Here is an 8,214-nt window from a genome sequence, read left to right as displayed (position 1 = left end):
TGAAAAATAAGTGGTATTATATTTTGAAAATTTAATGAAAAATGAAATTAAAGATAAAATGTAATTTAAGGAAAGTTGAGGGCAAAAGTGCAGTTAAAAGAAATCTTAGATTAAACCAATTTTTAATTAACATAATGGAGCACCACGTGGGACATTTAGTGGCCATATAAAGCCACCTTTGGACAACACAAACTTCATCATCTTCTTCATTTTTTTCATTTAGTGGCCATATAAAGCCACCTTTGGACAGCACATGAATTGGGTAAAAATCGTGGTAGGGTATGCTACAAGGCCATAGGAGCCTGTTACAATTGTGGAGGCATAGGACACTTTGCTAAGGACTACACCAGCGCCCGTAGAGTTGGACCACCTTCTACTACTGCTGAAGGGTTAGTTCAGAGCCCTGTCACCAGAGGTTCACAACCATCCAGAAGAGGTAGAGGCAGGGGTAGAGGTAACCCAGCAGGCAACCAAGGCAATGTGAAACAATCAGAGCAAGACAGTACTCCGGTCAGAGTCTACGCAATGAGACAGAGAGAAGAGGCCAAGACATCTGATGTTGTGGCTGGTACCTTCTCAACTTTTAATAAAGATGTATTTGTGTTATTTGATCCAGGTTCTACCCATTCTTATGTGAGTACTAGCATCATTGATTGCATTACTGTTCCATGTACAAAAATGGACTTTGAGGTGTTAGTAACAAGTCCATTAGGATAAGAGGTCAGGGTTAATAGAATGTATAGGGATTGTCCTTTGGTGATCCAAGGACATACTTTTTTGTCTGATCTCATTGAAATGCCCTTCAAAGATTATGATATCATCTTGGGCATGGATTGGTTAGCCAGGCATCACGCCATGATTGACTATAGACTGAAGACAGTCACTTTTGGTCTCCCTCAGTACAGTGATGTGGTAATACATGGGGAGAGGTAGCTATTGTCATCAAACGTCATTTCGGTTGCACTAGCTAGAAAAATGATCAGAAAGGGGTGTGAAGCATACTTGGCACATGTGGTAGACACCCAAGTGGGGAGTCCAACAGTGAGGGACATCCCTACAGTATATGACTTTCCAGATGTGTTTCCTGATGAATTGCCAGGATTACCTCCATAAAGAGAGGTGCAGTTTGAAATTAATGTTCTGCTTGGTGTGGATCCAATCTCCATAACACCTTACAGAATGGCACCAGAAGAGTTGAAGGAGTTGAAGGTACAGTTGCAAGAACTACTTAAAAAGGGCTTCATCTGCCCTAATGTGTCACCATGGGGAGCGCCAGTATTGTTTGTTAAGAAGAAGGATGGCACTCTTCATTTATGTATTGTTTGACCTGGAATCTGCATACTTTTATGTTAGTGTTAGAATTATATGTTCTGTTGTTATTCCTTTACAGGGGAATAAATTTTGATGCATTAGTGATTAGTCTTTTAAGATAAGGATTGTGATAATAAGCGAAATTAGTTTTGAAAGAGTTTATCAGCGAAAAGTATTTTCTAACACACCATAAATTATAAAGCTAATTGACGAACCTACTTAATGTAAGGCAAAAGGACATAAAAAGTAAGTTACAGTAATAGAATTGCTCTACATAAGGGCAAGGATGTTATTGTTAGTAATTGTTAATGGATATTGTAATCAGAATAAGATTTGAATATCAGTAAATTCGAAAAGGATAAAATATCAGAAAATTTGATCTATTGGGATGTATCGTAGTAACTATGCAATGTTCCTGATGTTTATATTGTAAGCTGCAGATTACAGTACTGACTTGAGATTATTGTGTAGAGCTACGTACTACTCGATAGTACACCAAGATGAGAATAGTTGCCAACGGCATCTGTTTTGGTATAGTTATGCCAGAACAGAATTTAATTGTTGGAAATAAGTTTGAAAATCCTACTTAGGGATCTAAAACTCAAAAGTTAGAATATCGAAAGGTTATAGTTCAGTACAAAAGGAAGTAAGTTATAGAATATTGACAGATAAAAAGAGTTGTGGAGGTAGAAATTTGAACAGTTGGTTCAGATATAACAAAGAAATGTTACGAATGTGAGGAAGACTATTGACTAGAATGGTCAGAGGATCATTGACTAGATAAATCATTCTAACATGACCTCAAGGGTCATTCAAGAAGGAACATGAACCGAAATATTAGACAGCACAATAGTAAGAGAAGATTGGTGTTATACAAACAAATTAAATATTGTATTAGATTGTTAAAAGTCTTATACAAATTTGAGGAAAAGAAGATTATACGATCATATGGAAAGGAGAAAATAAACGTATGACTATTGTAAGATGGCTATTGGGTAAAATTTCGTGGACAAAATTTATTTTAAGGGGGGGAGAATTGTAACACCCCTATGTTCGGTAGTGCGTTCTACTATTCCGGTGACCAGTGTTGTCCGGACAGCTAGGATGCCTAGAACTACACTTAAACATTGATGAGGAGACATAAAATAATGAAATACAAGAAAAGAAAATACAAGAAAAATAAAGGAAAAATAATAGCAATGAAATGTAACCCAGTTAAACGAGCCGAGAATCCTAGAGATGGGTGACTGCACCAGGAAGTCGCGGTGTGGACCGTTGACTAGCCCTAGACCGTGGGGAACCCTAGAAAATATTTTTTAGGACTTAAATAAATGTCTATTGAAGTATAAATATCATTAGAAATATCAAAAAAAAATTAATTAATTAGTACAAAGAAAAATGGGAAATCGAGAAAACGACAAAAATCGGTGTTATCAAAAAATTTGAAATGCAAACCGAAAAGGGGCATTTTGGTCATTTGACACCTAGAGTGGACTTTTGACCTAAATGTCCATGAAAAATAAGTGGTATTACATTTTGAAAATTTAATGAAAAATGAAATTAAAGATAAAATGTAATTTAAGGAAAGTTGAGGGCAAAAGTGCAGTTAAAAGAAATCTTAAATTAAACCAATTTTTAATTAACATAATGGAGCACCACGTGGGACATTTAGTGGCCATATAAAGCCACCTTTGGACAGCACAAACTTCATCATCTTCTTCATTTTTTTCACTAGCCGAATTGCTCTCCCATAGAAACCTCCATTGATGTCCCCAAACCAAGCTCCATGCATCCATTTTCAAGCCATTTTCCACATGATTTCCTTCATTAAATTTAGTCTACACAGCTTGGGAAGTGTTATGGCAGCAAAAAAAAGCACGATTGGTGAGGTTTTAGCAAGCTCCAACAAGAGGTAAGTGTCCATTTTCTTCCCTTGCTTAATTAAAACTTGTGTTGAGGTTGTGGGTAGTATTTTGGTTGAAAAATTGAAAGAATTACTTGAATAATTATTGAGTGTAACTTTTGGCAGCCATGGAAAGGAAAGGTGAGCAGATTATTCTTACTTGTAATTGATGTTAATTGATGAGAATTAGTGGGGATTAAAGTGCGTAAATGTATAAGAACTTAATTACCATGTGCATGTGTGAATTGTGCATTGAAAATGAGGTTAGGAAGTCAATATGGGAGATTGAAGTATATGTGTAAATTGGGCAGCCTTGATGTGCTTAGGAAGGCCTTAAATTCATGTATATTTAATGTTGATTTAAGAACAATGAGATGTATGTTATTGATCTTGGTTAGTTGGATTAAGTTTGAGCAATTAAATTGTTGTTAGACATGGATTTGATCAATTGAGTGTGATGGAGAATTACTTGAGTTGAATTTGTATTTGGACATTGATTAAATTGCTGGATATTTGATCACATATATTGTGGCTGGATATTGGTTGTAGTATATTGATATTGGACAATTGACCTAAGTATAAAGTGCATAATGTCTATTAGAATTGCAAAAATTTGCAATGCAAAGTGTGCTAGTAAAAACACTGTGTATTTTATGCTCTAAATGGAATTGTGTGACTCCAATTGGTATGAGACCAATTGGAGGTGAAACTAGCCACAAAAAGTGCCAACTTTCATGAAGGAAGCTTACCAAAATTCTGCTTGTAAGGTAACTTGAAAAATGACCAAATCCAGATTAGTGCAATTAAGGCCTGAAAATTGACCATTTCGGCACCAGTTAGTATTTAGGCCATAACTCACTCAAAACAGGTCCAATTGACCTGAACATTTTACCATGAATAGTTGAGACATATATCTACAAGTATTATGAAGACACCAAAGCCCAGAAATGACCATAAACAAGTCAAATAGCTTGCACAAGTTCGGGTCCAAAAATTGGCCAAAGCAAAAGTGACCTAAAATGACCTAAAGTGACCAATTTGGATGCATTTTGACCAGCAATAGTAAAATGACCATAACTTGGTCTACATAACTCAGAATGACCTGAAATTTTGCCCCGCGTGCAATAAGACATAGATCTAAAAGTTTGTAGTTTTGACTGAAACTCGAAAACCAAGGGAACTAGGTCATCCGGCTAGGTCAAACTAGTATCCCGGAATCCAGCAAATTGCATGAAAATGCAATATACATGGAAATGAATTGGGTAACTTGTAACAACCCTAAAAGGCTACAAATGTGACATATTAGTAACATTAAAACCTAATTTACCTAGAATGGATCGAGGGTCAACATATTAGGTTGACTAAGCAAATAATAGAATTCAGTGAATTAATTATTAAGCATTATCGTTAGAGACAGCTTAAATGAGTTCTGAAACACTTCAAATTGTGTTTCTCAGTTAGCAAAGACTCAGGGAAGGGGAAGGAAACACTGAGTCAGAGCCAAGAGGCATATATCAGAGGTTTGTGTGCAATAATTATTTCTTTTGAATTTTTCAATTGAAATAAATTATGATTATTGAAAATAAATTATGATTATTTCTATATTATTGTTTTAAATTGTGTTTGTGCACAATAATTATTTCTTTTGAATTTTTTAATTGAAATAAATTATGATTAATGAAAATAAATTATGATTATTTTTATATTATTGTTTTAAATTGTGTTTGTGCACAACAGTTATTTCTTTTGAATTTTTCAATTGAAATAAATTATCACTATTTGTATATTATTGTTTTCAATTATGAAAATGTGTTTGAATGGATACTTATTGCTTGAAAAGCATTGTAAATGGTTTGAAACTGTGGAAAAATTTATTTAGTGTGATTTGTGAAAATTAAAGTTAATTATGAATTGTGTTACCATTTTATGAATGAAATTATGATTTTGGAAATTTATTGGATTCTCATGAACCATTTGAATAAAATGTTTGGAATTGATTTTGTGTTCACACTTAGCATCACAGTATCATATTATTCCTCCTCCATTTATGGGGTTGAGATCGTTTATTTTCCTCCCTCTCTGGCTTGCTTGTTGAGGTTGAGATCAGATGAGTACTCATTATATAGGTAGCTTCCTCCCTCATTGATTTCGATTAGTGGGGTAGTAGATTGCTTTGTCGTGGTGTACAACACGGCATTGGTAGGAAACTTTGTGTCATGGCTTAAGTTGTGTATGGATTGGCAACACTGTGTTTATTAAATTATTTAACTCAAAATTTTTCTATAATGAGCTTTGATAATTTGTGAAATGTAATTGTGCAGCATTTAAATGATATTATTGATTGGCAAAACTGTATTCTTCATTTATTTGATCAAATGGTGTTATTGATTGGCAAAACTGTATTATTCAGTTATTTGATCAAATGGTGTTACTGATTGGCAAAACTGTATTATTCAGTTATTTGATCAAATTGTGTTATTGATAGGCAAAATTGTATTATTCAGTTATTTGATCAAATGGTGTTATATGAACTTTGTAAATTGTAAAATGGAATTGTGAACTATTTAATTTGTGAATTGTCAATAAAAGATTTATGTATCATATTTCAAATTGTTATTGTGCACCACTGAGTAAATTTTACTCAGCGATAGCTTTTCATTACTGTCACAGGTAGACAGACTGACAGGACAGCAGACTAGGCTACTAGTGCTTCAGTGAGAGATCATTGGGTATATTGAGTATACCATATTTTGCATTTTATATTGTAATGTATGTTCACTGTATGTATATAGTGTTCTTGGTTTTGAGCAGTTGTAAATTAAAATTGTACATTGAAGTTGTACAATAAATTGTAAATTATTTTGGGCTTGTAAAATTTATACTATATTTCTTTTATCTCAGCCTTTGGGAATATTGAAAAATTATTGTGGAGTTGAGTTGAGAAAAATATTGAGTTGATCAAATATTGGAGTTGAGATTGAGAAATATATTTGAAGTGCTTTTTACAGGTTTTTGAAGAACTGCTTTATTCAAAATATAAATGGCAGTTTGCCAAAATTTTTATAGAAATTATTATTTCTTCAAATGTGTTAGCTATTTCACTTCAGTTCATATTTTTTTTTTAACACCTGTAAATAGTGCTCACCACTGTAAAAGAAGTAAGAAAAGTTTTAAAATCCCTTGTAGTGTATTTAATGGGTTATCAGTAGACGAAGTTGGTAATTCATTAGGTATACTACAGGATCATGTTATGCCTTACAGAGGGGTAGGGTGTGACAGGTGGTGGGATGTTGTAACCAAGGTAGTGCCACCAACTGACGTAACTTGGGAATTCTTTTTGATAGAGTTCAGAAAGAAATATATTAGTTGTGTTCATGAAGAGGAACAAAAGAGGAGTGGTGATCAGCAAAAGAGGAAATTTGGACAGTCTAGTAATAAGAGGCCGAGAGAATAGTTAAGTCAGACATCTGATCAAAGTAGGAGATCTAGACCCAGGCCTATACACAGAAGAGATCAACCAGAAACACTAGTAGTGAGTGCGCCAGGACTAGCAAGAAAATGTGGTCATTGTAACAAGTGGCATAAAGGTAAATATAGGGGATTGACTGGAGCCTGTTATAGATGTGGGGCCATAGACTATCATCTGAAAGATTGTCCTAAGAGGAATTTACCACGGACCCAAATAGAGGTCGTGGAAGGACCAAGTACAACAGTAACACCACTTCCAAATGTCACCCAAGCTGGAGAGGAGCAAGAAGCCCCAAATGTGAATTTGAGGTAAAGTATCCTTCCCTTCTGATATGCCTAAGTGTATAATGATAGATTCAAAAAGACTAAATAGTACCATATATATATAAAAGAAGTACACAGAGGGAGCAATAGAAAGGTAAAGGAATTATCTCAGATACCTACACTCGGTAAATTTCGAGGACGAAATTTTTGTTAGAGGGGAAGAATTGTAACACCCTCACTGTAGCAATTTCGCACATTCTACTGTTCTAGTGACCGATATCGGTCTGGACAGCTAGAACGTCTGGAAAAATATTTAGACTAGAGTGAGGAGTCATAAATAACTCAAATAAGTATAAGGCAAATTAAGGAAAAATTTTAAAAATAAAATACAACCAAGTTAAATGAGCCGGTGCCCTAGCGATGGGTAACCTAGTGAGAAGTTGCGGTTCTCGCAACTAGGAGCCCTAGACCAGGGAGAAAATTCATAAAATAATTTTTGGGACTTCAGAGAAGAGTCATTGAGGTTTCTATGGCATTAGAATGCCAAGAAAAGGCTTAGAAAAATTTTTCAATCGGTATAGACAATTTTAGTCTGTTAAGCCAAACGGAGGGCATTTTGGTCATTTCGTTTTTAGAGATGATTTTTGACCGACTTGTCCAGTTTGGTAAATAATTATTATGATCTAAAATGTGAATAAATATTGTTAAAAATTGAATTGAAAATGAGTAGAAAAGAAAAGAAAAGAAAAATGAAAGAAATTGGGAATTATGACATCACATGATGTCATTAACATGCCCCCACCCAATCACAACTTGACAAACTAATTAAAAGGGATAAAAACTAATTAAAAAGAGACAAAATGAAAGACCAATCTGACTCCCATCTTCATCCTTTGGGCAGCCAAAACGTAGAGAGAGAGAGGAGAGGGTTTCCACCATAGTTCAAGCTTCCAAGCTTGGAAACCTTGCTTATTTTGCACCTAGGGGACTTTAAATTGCAATTGGCAATTAATACTAGCAAATGTAAAACTCAAAATGTGGGATCTTGGTGTAATTAGAATTAATATATCCATTAAGTATGAAAAAGTCAACATTTTGGTTGACTAGTAAAGTGAATAGTAATCAAAATGATTAGTAAATTAAGATGAAAACCTAGAACCAATTCTAAGCTTAAATGCTTAGAATTGTATGACAAATGTGGACTATGCATCCTAGTCAAAATTGTTAAAATGAAATTAAGGCCATAAATTTGAAATCCATGAAATGTT

The sequence above is a fragment of the Hevea brasiliensis genome, chromosome 6, assembly GCF_030052815.1.
Source record: "Hevea brasiliensis isolate MT/VB/25A 57/8 chromosome 6, ASM3005281v1, whole genome shotgun sequence".
Lineage (NCBI taxonomy): Eukaryota > Viridiplantae > Streptophyta > Magnoliopsida > Malpighiales > Euphorbiaceae > Hevea > Hevea brasiliensis.
This window is presented reverse-complemented; position numbering follows the sequence as displayed.